This window comes from Cibotium barometz, chromosome 41, assembly GCF_041138505.1.
Source record: "Cibotium barometz isolate CiBa-2024 chromosome 41, ASM4113850v1, whole genome shotgun sequence".
Taxonomy (NCBI): Eukaryota; Viridiplantae; Streptophyta; class Polypodiopsida; order Cyatheales; family Cibotiaceae; genus Cibotium; species Cibotium barometz.
Window position 1 is genome coordinate 42,745,863 of NC_141086.1, and position 19,614 is coordinate 42,765,476.

Genomic DNA, 19,614 nt, shown 5'->3' on the forward strand with positions numbered 1-19,614 from the left:
GATTATAATCAGAGAGTTTAAGCCCATGAGGAACCACACCGACGCTTGCTTGCTACCCACTGTCGTAGTCTCTCCCTAGCATTTGATCTGTTGTATCCTTCAGTTCTTCTTGCATTAACAGTTTTCATTATTTGACGCCTAAGAGACAAATTACCGCGACTTTTCTGCTTTTTTTGCCAACCAGAACACGATAGAACCAGTTGAACATTTCATGGAGTGCATTACTCTTGACTTTGCCACCACCATGGCGAGTGCCCTTAAAATACACGGCCTTTGCTTGGTAATGTGATTTCTCCATGCCTTGATTGCTCCAAAGTGCTAAAGAGCCATATCTATCGAGAAAGTATGGCCCATGTGCATACAATATATGCTGCATAGAAAATTACAAAAAGTCAACAAACAGTATGAAGAACATACTACAAGGACACAAGAAATACAACATTACCATGTAGTGAGTAATGTGTGTTTCTCCCCATGCCTCGACCATTTCTTCTGTGAATCTACAAGTGGCTTGTTTAAGTGCCTCAATACCATGGTCATCCAGGTGAGGTCGCTCTAGAAGATCGACCATTTTATTACACACCTCCCATACATGTGCACGCTTTAGGCCAAGCCTGGCATCATTTCCTCGATATGTTGTGACATCACATATCTTCTTCCAAATTTCAAAGTGAGTGTGGCTATGATAACCCAAGTGGTTTGATAGCAAGTGTCTTGCCTTTGATCCACCCATGCAAATTTTATTAGGGTTGTCTTGTGTAGGGTTTGATTTTCTGTCTTTTGTCAAGACCACTGCTCCAGCATGTAATCCCATAGAGGAAAGTACACCCTCTAGTGCACGTATTGACTCTTCTCGTTGATCTTCGGGCTCCATGTTCCAGACATAGTTTATGTGGAGCATCAATAGCTTATCCAAAATCCTGAGTCTTGTATGTAATGTGCACACATGCACTTGACATAGTGGAATTTCCAAGATTGGGTTCCAAGCATTGTCCTCCTGGTCACGACTAGGTGGCTTGCTCTGGTCACAATTTAATATGCCATTATGCCATACCTTTGATCCTTTCCTCTGTTCAGCATCAAAAACGATTGCTTTTTTTGCACCCACCTATTTTTGACTTTTGCCTTTGCTAGGTTGTTTCCCTTTTACTCTTGAGTCTACTGCTGTCTTGGAATGACAACAGTAAACACATGAGAATATAGTATTCGCACCTGTTTTACAACCCAACATACACTTTAAGGTTTTTAGATCGCCACCCAAGTGCCATTCAACGTTAAAGCAGCCTATTCCGGGAACATCAAGCTTCTGACGATTGACCTGACAAGAGACGACATGTTGAATGCCAGACCGTTCAAAATACCACCTCAAGGTATCATGGTTCTCTTTTGGGAGGACCCATGCTGCTTGCCACCAGATGTTCTTCTCTAATTGAATGCCGTAGTAGTCTTGCTTATGCCCTTGACCCCTATTGTTGCTGTCTTCAGTTGCATCCAACTCTTGGGTCTCTGAAGGCTTTCCTCTAAGTGCTCGGCTCATCAAGGTTAAACTAACATGCTCCAGTCTTTGACCTTTAACCACTTGACATTCATCCAGCTTCAAGACAAACACGGCATTTCCACCTGTCTCTTCAAGTGTGAGGCCATAGTACTGAATCATTGCTTTTTGTAGCACTTCCATGTCAATGTAGACATTGTTATATGCATTGTATTCAAAGGGTTTGATTGTTGGCATTGGCATAATATCCTCCACCCACTTGTACCCACCCTCGAACATGGATGCAATATCAACATTAGCACACTTCTTTGCCATCTGTAAGCTATAAAGTGTTGGAAGCAAGGATTGCATAACTCCCTTTGCTTGCAACCCTAAAGTGATTGACCTATACATTGCTCTGTAACCTTTCTGGCTAATACCTGCTGAGTCACATATAGCAAGCATCTCTTTGGGTGTGACAATTTCTTTGATTTCCTTCAAGAAATGTTGACGAAGGATCTCCCACAGCTTATCATTACCAGAACCTGTTATCATTTCCATAATATCCTTCTCCTGAAGGACATGCTGAAGAAGGGAGGCATTAACATTGTCCTCAGCGTTGTTACATCCTAGTATAGCTGTTGCACAAGCCCTACAATCGCAAGAGTCACCCATGAGAGATGCTTTATTCATTAATTGCTTCTCAAAGCTGCTATAATTCCTACAAAAATTTTTACCTGGTTGTTTGTTTACGCCTCTTGCATGCGCCTGCTATCTTAGAAAGCAACCCAACAGCTTTACGTTTTCTTTGCCTTGCGTGATATCCCATGGGAAGGTGAGTGAAATGGTGAACACGACGCCGAAGATTACGAGTGGAGTGTTGAAGACGAACATAATTATCGGTAAATTGATTTATTGTGCGCACACGATCCGCTAGATTATTCTTCTGCACCTCAAGCTCCTCTGAGAGCTCTTTAATCCTCTGCATCAAACTATTGATCTGCTTAGTCGATGCCGCTTGAAGCTGATCGAAGGCAAATTGTGTTTGCCTCTTTTCAGCTGCCTCATCTAGCCACAACATGTGTAATCTCCTACAATAGCCAAGAAGCCCATTGAAACCATCACCAACAAACTTAAGAAAACTTGTAATGCTTTTGAATGGTGGAGGGGCACCAGATATTGGATCTGGTGGATAAAGATTTCCATCAATCCAAAGATCAATGGCCTTTGCTCCTTGCATTCGCGAAGCTGATCGTATGAAATATTGGGTGCAACATGCCTACTGCGTAGGGTTGCGTATTCTGTCTCCAAATCAACCTGAAGGCGGATCTTAGAAGGCTTATTGGTGATGTCTTGGTTGTAGTGCCATCTACAAGAAAGTAGGCTTGTAAGCTTGGGTTGAATAGGAGTGGAAGGAGCAGGATATGGTATCAAAAAATAATGGGAAGAATGGAGATGAGGGTTGCTTCTCTAGAGCTGCATTGTGGATAGAGAAAGAAGCCAGAAAGGGAGCCAAAGAAACATAGAGAGGGTTGGCAATGGTGAGACGAAAATGCAAAGGAGACAATGCATCATGGGAAGCTTCTTTAGTGCAAGCTATGGCTGCTAAGCAATATAGAGAGAGAATACTTCATGAAAAGGTTCTTCTGTGCTACTACTGTGGGTTTGGAGAGAGAACCAAGTATTGTAGAAAGAATGCTCCTGGTAAGCTTCTTCCTTGCAAGCCATGGCTACTACTGTGGGTTTGGAGAGAGAAGGCTCATTTAGGAGTACAGACCTGCTAGCTATGGAGAGAGGACCAAGTACTGTAGAGAGAATGCTCATGGTAAGCTTCTTCCCTGCAAGCCATGGCTACTACTGTGGGTTTGGAGAGAGAAGGCTCATTTAGGAGTACAGATCTATTAGCTATGGCTTTTGGAGTAGAGAAAGACGCTTTTTTCCATGGAGAAGGAGTGCAGGGCATTTTAGAGAGAAGATTTAGAGAGAGAAAGAGATCTGGTGTACACACAAAAAAGGGGGGAAGAAAGTGACAAATTTTTAGAATGTTTGGAGTTCGAAAAGGTTGCTGCAGGCTATGATTACTGACTGACAGCCCATTACAAAGCTTTAAAGTCACCTAGGTGGCCAGATCTAAGAATATCTCCTTTTTTTTATTTTTTTTTATTTTTGTGAACGTCCAAATTAAAGGGCCCAAGAAGACTCCATTGAGTTCCTAATGTTGCAACATCACGCGAGTGGTGACCGAGCATGCATATGATCTTGTTCTCGACAGCAAAGCCCACAAGCAACCTCCTCATCCTCCTCTCTTTTTTTCTCTACAAGGGCCAAATTTCCTTACAAGTTTCTCCATGTCTATAATTTATGTTGCCATACCCTCTAGCGCAACCTCTCACATAAGCACACTAAATATCACTTGAGATCACCACCTAAGACAATCGATCCACTTCCATGCATGCCATGATTAGTAAAATCAGTAATTGTAGAGCAATTAAGAGAGTCTAGGATCTAGCATCATGGTTACCATGTTTTAAAAGGCATAAACCTTTAACATGCTAAGGCACGTGAGAGAGATCGCCATTGAAAAGCAAAATTTCTTCCATCTTTTACCCAAGAGACTACTCAAAGTTTGATAATCAAAACTTTAAACTTTCTTTTGTTTTTCCAAAGAGAAAACATATCATAATTGCCAAAAATATGGCTATGACTATTCAAGCTTTCAATCAAAATAGTATAGCAAAAAGATGAAGGAGAGCACCTTATCCTCTTAGTAAAAAGAGCAAAAGATAACTTATCCATTCTTTGTGTTCATAATAATAAGAAACATGGAGTCCCTTGAGATTGAACGCTAGCTCTGATACCAATGTAATTCTCCTTGCATTATAAGCTTAAGGACTTGTAAGACTAGAACTTTGATTCCCCACCCAACCATCTCCTAAATAGTCCCTTCACTCATGGTTATATAGGCCTAAGTGGTGCATGACCTTCCAAATTCAGCCCCTTGACCTTTCATTGGCTAGACATTGCCTTTTCCTTGTCCAATGCCTCTACAACTACCCCTGTGTCCCTTGGGCTTCCATTGTGCACCATCTGCTACCCTTTTTACCTTAACTTTAATAATGCATAGTAACCATTGCTTAGGTATTTCCTATTTGAAATACCTTGAACCTTATTTTATATGCAACCTTTCACATAAATAATATTTCCTAGTCTTACCTTTTAGTGTTACCTGTTAGACTCATAACAAGAACTTTCATCTCAAAACTAGAGGCATCTTTCACCTCTCAAAATTGGAGGTATCTTTACTAATTTTGAATAATTTAACAACTAAAATCTTTGAAAATCAAGGAATTTTGAAACCTTTAACTATAAAATTTGGAAGTATTTTTTAGATATCACAGGTGCAAAATACGCTACACCCCTCTTTTCACACACTTTGACCCAATTGACAAAATGGGCAACCTACTCCATTCACAACCAAGGCCAAAATTTAATGAGTTTTTTTTGAATTTCAACTGATATAAAGTTTTTTGATTTGCTTTTTATATGAGATAACTCTTAACATCATGCCATTGAAATGGCATTTAGCACATGATTGTAATAGGATTTTTTGTGTAAAGAATCAAGATTTTATATTTCCCAAAAAATTCTTAATCAATATATCCTATCCACATAGGATAGGATATGGGACAAGATTTTATATTTCCCAAAAAAATCTTAATCAATATATCCTATCCACGTAGGATGTGGGACAAGAATGAAAAGAGATAAGACCTTAGACTAAAAGAGAGAAGCAATTTAAATGGCTAAATGTGGCCCAACAAAGCCTTTAAACAAGAACACAACCTCAATATTATGAATGGCAACTAGATCATCACTAGTGTACCAATTAAAGAATAAACCTAGCTTTACCAAGATAGAAAGCTATCTATCAAGGCAACTCATGACCTTAGTTGAATCTCTCACTTGATTTTTAATAGCATCCTTCAATTGAAAAAACATGCTTCATAATCTAAAAGGAAAGAACAAGAGTACATCATAAAAATAGAAGGATATTTCTAGAGATAACTTGAATCCACAAAGTAGAGGACATTTAGAAAAAGACTTTGAATCATGTTGCATGCCACCAATGATGAGAAAACACCAAGTTGCAAGAAATGAGGAAAACAACAATTAAATGCCCAAAATACCATTTGGATGGTAAGCAAGGCTAGGTCAAATTCAAGAGCCAAAGAATATGTTGGGTTACTTAAAATCATATCTTTTAAATTTTTTGGCATACAAAACATCTGAAAGGGCTAGTTGTGTGTTAAGATACCGAGCTCAACTAGTGCTATACCGGCGGACATTAATGGCATGCCTGGGTGATAGCTTCTGCATCTACACCACTGGCATGGTTGGTGAGATTATGGGTGATATGCGGCCCCCAATGGGATGACAGGCTATGTGACAGCCATTTTGGATTACTAGAGACTGGCATAGTTATAGCGCAGCTCATTTAGTCGAGTTCACATTATGGACCAACCCTTGTATATGTTGTAGTAGTTGAGTACTAACCCATATAGTGTGTACTCTTATCTTTATGTTATGTTGGTTAAGTAGAGAAGTAGAAGATAGAAGAAAATTCTGCTATCCATCTCTCTCTTGTGTCTTGCTCTCTCTTGTGTGTGTGTGTTTGCTTGCTAAGGTTTGAAGCTCTCCCTCTCCCCCACATTATCTTTATGGTATGAGAGCCTGGTTCATGTGAGAGATAAAGAGGCAAGCAAGAGGCAAGAACAAGCAAGGAAAGGAAGAAGTGGTACTACCCAGGTAAGAGCACCATTATCTCTTTCCCCTTCTTGGTTTAGGTACAACACCCCCCTCAGTAGCTCTAGGAGCTATACATCTCCGATTGAGGAGCTGTCTTCATGGGAGCAGAGCTACAGGGGAGCTATATAGTCTTGTTAGATAACATTTTTCTGCCAGATTTGCGTTTTGGGTGCGTTATTACGGGCCTCGTTTTGTCACTACATGGTATTTTCGGTAGTTTTTTGGAAGTTCTAGTAGAGAACTGTTTCTACTCGAAATCTAGTTATTGTAGTGCAGTAGTGCATTTTGGAAGTGTAGAGAGGGTTTGCACATGTATTGTTGATACTAGGTGTATGTACATGTACTCTGGTCACATTTGGTGACACACACGCTATGCTGAAGTACCGCTGCTTATAGCAGTTTACAGGAGATACTGCTATATTACAGGTTGCATACAGAAGTTGTTTGTTTGCAGCTTATTTGATTGCTACAGGAAAACATGTCTAACAGAATTAATCAGATTGTTAGTGAGAAGCTGGATACGAATAACTTCCATGCCTGGAAGTTCAGAATGACCAATTTCCTAATGGGTAAAGGATTTCGGGATTATGTAGAAGGAGACAATGAGGAGCCTCCATAGTAATCTAAGGAGAATGCCACTCCTACAGATATAAAGGCATTTAAGGATTAGAATTAGGGTGCAAGAAAAGTCAGGTACTGGCTTTCAATTAGTGTCACAGACACTATGATAAAACACATACAAGATACAAACACTCTAGTAGTTGCATGATGGCAAAATCTGGTTCAAATGTTCCAGACTAAAAGGCAAGGAAGTTACAATTAAAGCAAGAGTTGCATACTATGGAAAAGAAAAGCATGTCCATCAATGAATATGCCTTAAAGATCAAGGGCATTGTTGAACCCCTTGGGTCTATCAATGTATTAGTAGAGGATGATGATTTGGTGAGTGTCTGTCTGAATGGACTTGGCAAAGAGTACAAGCCATTCAAGACCTCCATTGCAGTTAGGGAGAAAATTCCCAACTTTCGGGACTTGATATCTATGCTGATCATAGAAGAAAAGGCTTTATTCTTCACAAAGCAAGAACACATCGGAATAGGCCTTCTACTCTAATTCAGGTAGAGGCTGTGGTCGAGGCCAAGGTGGTGGCCGACAAGGAAATCAGAATTTTGGACCCAATGATTCAAGCAGCAATCATACATAGGTGAAAGAGGCCAGTCTAGAGGCAAGGGGAGCCAAAGAGGCCGAGGTGGTTGGCAAAGAAATCAAAATGCAAACAGCATAGAGTGCTATTACTGTGGCAAACCCCAGGACACATGGCAAAGGACTGCTACAAAAAAGAAAAATGACATGAAAAGTGGGAAGTTGCAGTAAGGCAGCTATGCATCATCTAGCAAACATGAAGGTGATGACAGAAGTGAGTAGCTGTTTGTGATACAGCACATGCTTAGTTCCATAAAACAGGGGATGTGTCAGGATCTCAAGATATATGGTATGTGGATTATGGCACCTCTAACCACATGACCAGTCATGACCAGTGGTTTAGAGATATGGTATGTGGATTCTGGCGCCTCTAACCACTCGGCATGGCCAGTCATGCCGAGTGGTTTAGAGATATGCAAAAAATGAAAAAACCAGGTTATGTAAAAACAGGTGATGATACTACGCATCCATTGCACATGTTGGTAAAGTACCATTGTCTATGCAGGATGGCAAAATGAAGTACTTGGCTAATGTACTTCATGTTTTGAATATTACAAAGAACCTGGTTTCTGTTGGATAGATGGTTGAGCAGGGTCTGCAAGTGAGGTTTAATCCTCAAGGATGTTTTGTGGAAGACTTCAAAAATAAGTGTTGCTTGGTTGCAAAGGGTAAACAAAATGGCAGAATGTTTACTTTGGATGTGAACATGCCTGAGATAAAGGTATCCATGTTTGCACATGAAACAGGTTTCATTGCAGATATTGACATATGGCACAAGCGCATTGGTCATGTGAATATACAATGATTGAAGTCTATACAGGCCCAAAATATTGTTGCAAGTTTGCCAAAGTTTAAGGTTGACGGTATGCATAAGGTATGTGAAGCATGCCAACTTGGTAAGCAGGCCAAACAAGCTTTTCCACATGAAAAGCATGTCAGTGCAAGGCCATTGGATGTCATACATTTAGATGTATGGGGACCGACCAAGACTGCAACAATTGTAGGTTGCAGGTACTATGTTACATTCATTGATGACCACACTAGGAAAGTGTGGGTTTATTTCATGAAGGAGAAAAGTGAGGTGTTTGCTCACTTTCAGAGATTTAAAGCCTTGGTCGAGAAGGAAAAAGGCATGCAAACAAAATGCCTAAGATCAGATGGTGGGGGAGAATATTTCTCCAACATGAGTTTAGCAATTTCCTGAGAAAAAGCAGGGAATCGAGAGGTAGTTTGCACATGCAGGTACACTCCGGAACAGAATGGTGTTGCAGAAAGGAAAAAAAGGCACATTGCAAAAGTGGCACCTGCCTTGATGTCTGAAAATAATATGCCACATTACTTTTGGGTAGAAGCAGTAGCAAAACTGATATGTACATTATGAACAGGACACTCACTGCACTTGTTCATGGTATGACTCCTGAACAGAAGTTTACAGGCATAAGACCGGATGTGTCTCACTTGAAAGTGTTTGGGTGTATTGCATATGTACACATTCTTGATGAAGTGAGAACAAAGTTGGACCCAAAGGTAGAGAAATCCATCTTCATTGGTTATGCTATGGAGCAAAAAGGTTATAGATGCTATAACCCTACCACTCGTGAGATTTGAGTAAGCAGAGATGTTGTCTTTCGATGAGATGGGTAGCTGGTATGCACCAGTAGTGAAGGCAACAGAAGATGCAGATGTAAGAAGTGCTGATGTTGCACCACATGTAGAGCAGCAATCACAGGTGTGCTGAGTGTTCCAATGTTAGCCCATGGTCAATAAGCAGGTTGAGAAATGATGCAGGTACACATGTATCACGGAAAGGGAAGGAAAAGGTAGATCAACCTTTTGTGCCTGATCTGTCAGTATGTCACTTTTGTGCCTAATCTGTGAGTAGGTCAATTTTGTGCCTGATCTGTCAGTAGGTCACTTTTGTGCCTGATCTGTCAGCAGGTCACTCATATGTGGATGGTGACTCTAATGGCTTTGAGCAAACCTTGATGAGGAGCTTGGAATTCCATCTGTGGTTACTCCTAGTGTAAGGAGAACTAGGGCTGTTTTGAGGACACCTGGAAGTGATCCAGCTGTATGCAGGTCTACGAGGGTTAGATACCCTGTTGATAGGTTGAGATATGATGGATATACAGCCCATCATTATGCTTACATGGTAAAAGCAATACAAGAGGTTGAGCCCACTTTTTGAGCAGGCAATTGGAAATAAGAAATGGGAAGATGCCATGGATGAGGAGATGGTAGCATTGGATACAAATGCAACGTGGGAGTTAGTGCCTTCGCCTAAGAAAAAGAAGGCAATTGGATGTAAGTGGGTGTATAAAGTCAAGCACAATGCTGATGGTTCAGTGAGCAGGTGTACAAGGCAAGATTGGTTGCCAAGGGCTATGCGCAGACTTATGGCATAGACTATGAGGAGACATTTAACCTGGTTGCAAGAATGGCAACCGTGAGAGCTGTCATTGCTATGGCTATAGCGAAGGGTTGGTCTTTACATCAAATGGATGTAAAAAATGCTTTCGTGTATGGTGATTTGTAAAAGAAGAAGTAAACATGATACAGTCACCAAGTTATGAGAGTGATGCACATCTAGATTTTGTGTGTAGGTTACGTAAAGCCTTGTATGGCTTAGAGCAAGCACCCAGAGCATGGTCAAACAAGATCGGGGAGTATCTTGTTACCATTGGATTTCAGATATCCAATGAAGATTTTTCACTATATGTGAAAAAGATAGATATAGGGATCATGCTATTAGTCATCTATGTGGATGACTTGATTATCACTGGTGATAGTGATGCAGACATACATTATGTCAGGATACTTTTGAAGCAGAAGTTTGAGATGAAGGATTTGGGTGAGCTGTGGTATTTCTTGGGCATAGAGTTGGTGAGATCACCTCATGGAATTTGGCTATTGCAGAGGTAGTATGGCTTGGACATGTTGTCCAAGTATGGTATGGCAAGCTGTAAGCCTATTTCACTGCCATTGGAGCATAACACAAGGCTTTCCGTGGATACAAGTGAGCTTTTGGAGGACCCCACTACATACAGGTGCATAGTGGGTAGCTTTATCTACATGACCATTACAAGGCCAGACTTGAGCTATGATGTTGGACTTGTGAGTTAGTTTATGCAGGCCCCTAGGAAGCCACACTTGGATGTGGCTAGATGGATCCTTAGGTACATAAAGTCCATAGTTGATTATGGACTTTTCTATGAGGCTGGTACAAGAGATACAGTTGCATGGGTATACAGATGTTGATTGGGCTAGTAGTATTGCAGACAAGAGATCTACCAATGGTTTTATGTTCTCATTTGGGAGTACTACTATGAGTTGGAGTAGTAAGAAGTAGCCAACATTTTCCTTGTCGAGTACAGAGGCAAAGTACAAGGGTGTTGCTATGGCATCTTGTGAGGTAGCTTGGTTTCAAAAGCTACTTGGTGACATGGGAGAGCCCGTGGATAGGGTAGTTGCCATATATTGTGATAACATGAGCAGCATACAGTTGGCCAATAACCCAGTATATCATGCTAGAATGAAGAACATTGAGGTGCATTATCACTTTGTGAGGGAGAAGGTTCTAGCAAGAGATGTAGATCTGATATATGTCAGCAAAGAGGATCAACAAGTAGCTGACATCTTCACGAAGGCATTGGGCACAGAGAAGCTCCACAAGTTTAGGAGCTTACTTGGAGTGCAGTGTGTGGAGTTGAGCTTGAGAGGGAGTGTTGAGATATCAAGTTTAACTAGTGCTACGAGCGGACATTGATGACCCACCTGGGTGATAGCTTCCACACCTACACCACTGGCATGGTTGGTGAGATTATGGGTGATATGCGGCCAGTGGGATGACAAGCTGTGTGATAGCCATTTTGAATTACTAGAGACTAGCATAGTTATAGCGCTAGCTCATTTAGTTGGGTTCACATTATGGACCTACCCTTGTATGTTGTAGTAGTTGAGTACTAACCCATATAGTGTGTACTCTTATCTTTATGTTATGTTGGTTGAGTAGAGAAGAAGAAGATAGAAGAAAATTCAGCTATCCATCTCTCTCTTGTGTCATGATCTCTGTGTGTGTGTTTGCTTGCTAGGGTTTGAAGCTCTCCCTCTCCCCCACATTCTCTTTATTGTTTGTGTAACATGTTCGCATGGGAAAACCCCTTTTTATCACTTTGATTTTGCAAACAACTATGTTGTTCATTCAACTACCTTTTTACACATGGTATCTCTAGTACATGCAAGTCATCCACTATACATGTGATAGGGTGTTACATTTTTTGTCATATTATTACGTGCTGAATGCTCCTTTAGTTTCTCCATAACGTGCATTGAGATCAAAGAAAATAATCAATTTTTAACAATATTTACCTTCTCTCCTTCTGAACACCTTATCCACCCTTGCATATAAAACAAGTTATAAATTATCATTCTTCAAATATAAAATTGATTTTTCCTTTAAAATTTTGGTGGACCTTTGTTTTAACTCCAATTTCTACATTATACTCTAGATAAATTTAAAGACACGTGATTTTAATATGATTTTTCAAGGCTTACCCAATCATCATGAGAAAGAAAAGTAAACCAGCTTGAGTATAAAATCAAAGGGCTAAAATCTTCTTTTTCAAACGTACCTTCTCTAAGAAGGTAATGAAAATCTTAAAATATAAAAAAGCCTACCTAGATGTATATTAACCAATCGATAGGTTAACATGGTTTCACCTACCCAACCTACTTGCAAGGTGCTTTACCATCTAGCCTGCTTAAATAGGCATGTATCTTTTATAAAATGTCTCATGTGGAACATTTAACCATTTCGTAGGTTAACATGGTTTCACTTGCCCAACCTATCGTGCACGACGCTTTACCATCTTACCTACTCGAATGGATACGTATCCTTATGTGCTTGAATGGACAAATTAGAACATATAAAGTAGCCTTACCATGTGATGATAAGCTAGTACACTAGTGAGTAATCATTATTACTCTTCACTAGTCTTCCCATCCTCTGAGAGGAACTAGAAACCTTCAATAGAAATGTTTTCTACCATGTGTCACCATGTTAAATATTTCATCACCACTACTCTCTTCAATGATAATCTTCATCATGATAAATATTTCATCACCACTACTCTGTTCATCAATGTCAGACCATTGCCCTTGTATCACATCTTCATAAAGAGACGTGATCTTAATTAGAAAGGGGATTATAAGAATGTAGCTATTAATATTTTTTTGTCCATTTGGCTCACATATCAACATCAACAAGGTCACAATGTATCAATAAATGTGCTTTAGGCACCTATGTCTAGCATATCTAATGGTGGTCTTCAAATCCATAAGTGATCAAGCCACCTATACAAAGTTATAGGCGATTCTCTAGCAACAACGAATTTCAAGCATTATATTATGAGAAAGCTAGCCTGTAAGTGTATGAGGTAAATTAAGAGTCAATGTCTAGTCTTTGCAAATGGACACACTTAAGTGAATTATGAGCACCCACGATATGTATAAATGACATTTTTTCTCATAATACAAAGACTCCCGTTAATGTTATTACTCTTGTGTAAGATTAGGTAATGGCTCTCTTATTTTCCTCTTTTGATAGTGAGTGTGTATGCAAGTGAATCTAGCATTGAGAGTGTGAGGAGTGAGAGAGTGTGTCACACAGCCTTAACTTTGTCAAGGAGCATGGCTTGTGGAGCACCAACACCCATTGAAGCTCCTCTAGCTTGACAACCTAGAAGAAGGGAGGAGGAAAGCTTTCCCATGAGAGGAGGTTCCTTCGGGGGGTGGCAACATTCAACCACTTGGAAGCTTTATCATCTTACCTGCTCGAATGGATACGTATCCTTATGTGCTTGAATGGACAAATTGGAACATATAAAGTAGCCTTACCATGTGCTTAAAGTAGCCTTACCATGTCCTTAATGTCAAATAGGGAAAGTCTAAAAGGTCTTTGTGTACATACTTGCTTAAAAGTAGTAATAGAGGTTGTACCATTTTTAAGTTTGACCGACCTACTAATGTAAAAACTAGTCACTTGTATATAAGCCATTTTTTAATAATAAGCAATACATTATCATTCCTCTGTAATAGTTTACTTGTGATATCCCCTTCTTTCCTCTTCTTTCTTGCTATCATGCTATTGGATTTACTTGTTAGCTCCCCTTCTTCCCTCTTCTTCTTGCTTGCATGCTATTAAATTCTTACATGCTAGATGGGTGCTTGTTTGAAAAGGTTTAATTGTAGGTTTTCCTCTTCCATTAGCTTCTTCTTTCCCTTCCTTTTGTGAGAGAGAACCATCATGAAGGACCATCTCTTGTTTCCTCTATACAGGCATAGAGAGCTCTCTTTACCCCTTTAGCAAAAAGAGAATATTTTAGTGTCACAACGGAGTGAGGATGTGATGATAAGTAGTACACCTACATAGGGAAGTTACAGTTTTGCGACTCTTAGGCAAGACTTAATGACACAAGCTTCAGCAAGGCTAAGGTAATCTCTTGAACATATTTGGCATTGCTAGCAGAGACTAGCCTAGGACTTAGCTCCATTTGTATGCTTATCTATCTATTCTAAGCTATTTGGCATTGCCAGACTAGCCTAGGACTTAGCTCCATTTATATGCTTATCTATCTATTCTAAGCCATTGGGATCACCCAATTTTGCTCGGTTTTTTATTAGGGGGTCACAGTCCAAACTCAAAAAAAAAAGATTTTAGAGTCATTGGATGTGTTTAGTTATGTATTTGATTTTGATTTGAAGTTTACTTGCACTAGGGCATTCTAGTTTCATCTATTGGAAAGGCAAAACCTTGGTTCATTGGTGATTTTCACACCAACTGTATCATAGCCCTTTCATAGGCCTAGTACATAAAATTTTATGCTCCAAGTAGGCCTATTTAATTATAATTATTATCCAATAATTGCACACCAACCTTATTGTAGCCCTTTTGTAGGCCTAGGAAATTCCCTAAGTAGCCTATTTCATAAAAATAAATTATGTGAGCCGTGTTCACACAAAAAAGATGGAGCTTGAAGATGAGAACCTCAATATGTGCACTTAAACATGTAAACCTAGAGACGTGAGTCTAGAGACATGAACATAGATTACTAAGCCTAAAGATGTTAAGATGTAAGCTTGAATACATGAAATTAAATATATGAACCTCAATACGTGAACTTGGACACGTAAGCCTAGAGATGTGAGTCTAGAAGCATGAATTTGGCCTAAAGATGTGAGCCTAGACACTTAAGCCCACGTGCGCCTACTACAGACATGAATCTGAATACGTGAGCTTGGATGCATGAGCTCAGAGATATGAGTCTAGAGGTGTGAACTTGGATACATAAGCCTACAGATGTAGAGACGTGAGTCAACATACGTGAACCTCTTAAAAAAATCAAGAAATCAAAGAATCTTTAAACTCATAAAAATTTATGAAAAAATATAGTTTTGTGGGTTAAGCAAAGCAAAACAAACATGCCTAAAATCAGTTTTGTAGCAAGGTTTCAGATTTAGGCCAAATCCGGCTCAGGTTCTACTATGCTTATTATAATGTTCCCTTCTATATCTAACATGTAGTGCTTTGGTTCCCTTCTGAGCTGGACCAAACTGTCAGCAAGTCATTAGTCAAATATATAGTGTTTACTCCCAGAGGGGAGCATCATGCTCATAGTATGATCTTTCCAGTTAGGGTAGCATTTGTACTTGGCCATCTAGTTCCCACTCATTATGATCTCTTCTGACATCTCACCTGCGTTCATAACTTTGCAACATGGTAGGAAGTTGTTAATACACCGAGGCATTTAGAATCATAACCATTAAATGAACTCGAAACAAGATTTATTTATTTAAGTTGTGGTTTTTCCATTCTTTCCCATGTTTCGTAGGACAAAAGGTTTTTATCAGCTTCTGAATCTAAAAGACCCAGTGCTAGGAAAAACTTACTTTGTATTGGAGAACCCAACCAAAGTTGGCCAAGAGCAACATACTCCTCATCATCATCGAGATTGTGTGTCTAGTGCCCAGCTTTATTTAAATATGTTCTGATTCTTTTTTGTTTTGCTTTTTTTTCAACTTCTATCATAAGCTTATTCTTCTTCTTTTTAGCACTTTGAGTCATCTTTTCAAAGAAGATCTCTTCTAAAGATGTTTTAGATTTATCTTTGGCTCCTCTGACTGACTCAAGGATTTGAATAGGAGTTAGCGATTCAAATCTTCTCCAAGAGTTTGAACTAACTTATCATAGGATTGCATAGCGCCCACATATTGTAAGAAATGATTCTCACTTTCAAGATCGGGGTGAGGGCTTGGCCTACTCCTCAAAGGTTTGTTCCTAATTTTACACAGTTTCTTTTTTGCTTTTCTTATTTTGTTATAAAGGATATCATTGCAATCACTTCTGCTTGACGCCTCATCACTAGATATTTCCTTTATTGATATGGGATTCACCATAAACAAATTAGCTTCCATGTTTTCATCCTTCTAGAATTTGGTTCCAATTTTCTGGTATACTACATCAATAGTCGCCAATGATTACATCCAATTTTCACAGTAAGTTAGATTAGGAATAGATGCTATCTCATGGTTATGTTTACTGATTTCCTTTGTTATTTGGTTAAGATTAATATCTAGGTCTCCATTTATAACATGTTCTTTTTCAGCATAAATCTTCTTCTCGAGGACGATTAATCTTTTCTTTGCACATAAGACATACACTAGTTACAGTGGATTCTCTTGAGTGAGAAGTCATATCAGAATCCATATCTATTAGAGATCTAGTGACTGGATGAGCATTGTGATTAGCCAAATTGACTTTGATCAATTGCTCTTCTTTTCAAATATAAATGTTATTAGTTCCCTAGTCATGAATCATCAACAAATGTCTTATGAATGGCCTTCCTAAAATAACATCATAGTTAGTTGGCCTTGGGAAATCCATGATAACAAAACTATGCTCAAAATTTATGCCACATGTTTCCATGCGTACTCGACTAACCTTGCCAAATGGCCGTTCAAGAGAACCATCCACCATTTTAACTCACACACTAGTGGGCTCAAGTTTTGTCTTTCCCCACTTCTCTCACCGTGTTTTAGTGGCTATGCTCACCCCAGCTCTACCATCAAGTATGGCTGGAATTTTGTATCCCTTATATGAGATCGGAAGTGTAGCATTCATGTCTTTGCTTTCATAATATTGGCATTCTCCCAATTTATTAATAGGAACTTCCTTCTCGATCTGAATATGAATTTTCGTTGTCCTCATCATCCATCTTGTCTATCTTAGCCCTAAGGCATCCACTTAGCCATTTTTGTACATCATTTTGCAAGGCAGGATTACATTGTAAGAGTTGGCCTAAAGAAATAGTGATTGGAGTAGACAAGATTGTCTGCAACAATTGTACATTCCTAGAATGATTGGAGTAGACAAGATTGTTGCAGACAAGATTGTCTACAACAATTCTACATTCCTAGAATGATGATTTTGTCTTTGGACAAAGTTGCCTTTAGGAAAACGTATAGACCTTGGAGTAAAGAGGCCATTATTAGACTTCTTTTCTGTTTCCTGACCCTCACTTCCAAGATACTGAGGAAGAGTTCCCAAAGATCCGACAAGGGAATCAAGGTCAAATCCATATTTCCAAAATCCTGGAAGAGAGTTTGCATCAATGATTGAAGGCAAATTAGATCTTTGAGGAGATCTAGGAATTGTATGTTGCTAAAGATCCTTGTTGAGATCTTGGTCAGGTTGTTCAAGGAAATCTGACGCAAGGGATTCTTGCTCCTCTTGAAGAGTGATTCTACATGGAAGATTCCTTTGCACTTCAATGTCCTTCGTTAGATGTTCATTCATCGTTCTCGCTTCTTTCTCAGTCTTGATTTATCCAAACTCGGACATCAAGACTTCATCATCCATCTCTGATATTACCAAGAGTGGTGTGGGAGGACAAGATTTGGGTGTCTTCACTGGCCCAAACACACTCTCTAACTCCAATTAAGTTTGTTTAACCAAATTTGTACTTGCCTTAAGGTGTTCCTTTTCTTCCATTGGGTTGGGAAATTCTCTTGGTAACCATTAACCATAAATCAATCCTTTAATTCTATTTCCATGTATTTGCTCAATGAAAGTCAATTCTTCGCCAACCCACACTCATCCATGTTGGTGGGTTCATGCGAGATGACTAAGATGGTAGAAATCTCAACTCATTGATATATATTTGAGAGATGTTTTGAGATTTCCATCCTTGACATGATATCATTTGCCTTTTATGCTATTGACACTTTTTTGCACATAACCAAGTGTTCTTTTGCATGGGTTAATGAAAAGGCCTCACGAACGCCTAAAGAAATGATGAATGAAGCAAAAAGCCCTCTCTCAATGCTTGCAATCAAGCTCCATCACCAGGATTTTTGTAAGATGAGGGGGGTTTACAACTAATGGAAGAGAAAAACTTCAAATCTTGATGAGAAAGTTCCAGGAAGAAGAAAACTTAAGCATTCACCATGGCACTCACAGTAGCCAATTCCCAGCCATTAATGGCCTTCACCATGGTTGTGGGTGCATAATGAAAATGCTGCTCTGAGATACCCTACCGCAGCCAGGCATGAAAACGGAAGCTTAAAGAAAACGCTGCCTCTGATATACGTGCTGTTGTGTGCACCAGCATAAGCTCTATACTTGCTTCCAATGACACTTAAATGGTCTGGTTCAGGAGGCCTCTGAGGCAGCCCTCGGATCCGCATTATCCAACCGGCCGCCTCAGATCTGCACTGCCGCCACCTTGTTCTTGTTCTTTGATTTTCGTTAAATCTCGAGGTGCCTGTACATGTGGCATCCTGCAGCCAACGGGTAGCCCCTTGAACTCAATGTTTAAATACCATGTTTAGTGTTTAAACAAAAGTTTGAACCTTGTGAGCATACCCAAGTTTTAAACCCATGACCCCCTGGAAGGGGAGTGTGCTAACCATCCCGTACAGCTTTTCTCATTTGAACAAATTGTGCAAACAGTAATGTTTAAACACATATTTATTGAAAAAGAGCCACGTCACCAATGCGACCGGCGCGACTGGTGACGTGCCGGTCGAATGAGGTGCCACGTTGCAAGGTACCCGATATCTAATGAGAGCTCGTTTCTTTGCTTATTGTAAATGGTTTTCTAAAGAAACCTAATCAAACTCACAACTCCCACACTATAGCTCACAAGGCAAGAGGCGCTCATCACAGCCCTAGGGTTTTTTGGGGGGAAAAAACTTCAAAAAATTTTCACAAAATAGAAATTCTTGTTCTTGAATTTTTTTAGCAAAGAGAAAGATCACAACATAAGCTCTAATACCAAGACAAGAGAGGAGGTCCCATTTGAGCTTAAGTGGGCACAAGATAGAAGAAAGCCTGCTTCTACACAACCAAGGTTCCATGCAAGCTTGCATAAGCACTCCAAAAAGATGTATTAGTAAATGATCAGTGCAATGATTAACCCTTGATTAGACCCAATAATTGTCTTATATACTTGGCCCTCCTTTCACGCTGACATGCCCAAGCTTATACTATCACCTAAACTAGCATGTACATGACCACTTATTATGCTTGTGGGTCACCATTGTTACACATGCAACCAAGGCCAACTTGCAACAAGAGATTGAGAGAGGGAGAGTAGAAAGTGAGAGAAAGAGATCTCACAAACTTACCTCATTGGGGGTATCAAAGATAATGACATTGATTGGCTTCCATATTGGTTGTTAAAGATAACTTATGTGTAGCATCTTTTGCTCTTTATGAGATTGTTATTCCTTCGTTCTCTCTTTATTGATTTATGTACAAGTGGCATTTACACATTGACAACTTCTTTCATTGTGGCTCGTGTGATTCAGGTGCTATCTATTATATCAAGGACACTAGAATATAACCGAAACTCTCTGGTTTCATTAAAATAGAACTACTGGCTCCTTTTTTGAAATACAACAAAGTCAAGTGACTTCCAATTCAAGCATTTAAGCACAATGTGAGGTAATAACTTTATAGTTCCTTTTCCTTTTCTCATTCTCACTTTTGTGGGTTGATAGGTTTACGAAGATTCTTACCCATATTCGACCAACAATGTGATCAAGCACAAAAACAAGCTCTTGGAACTAAC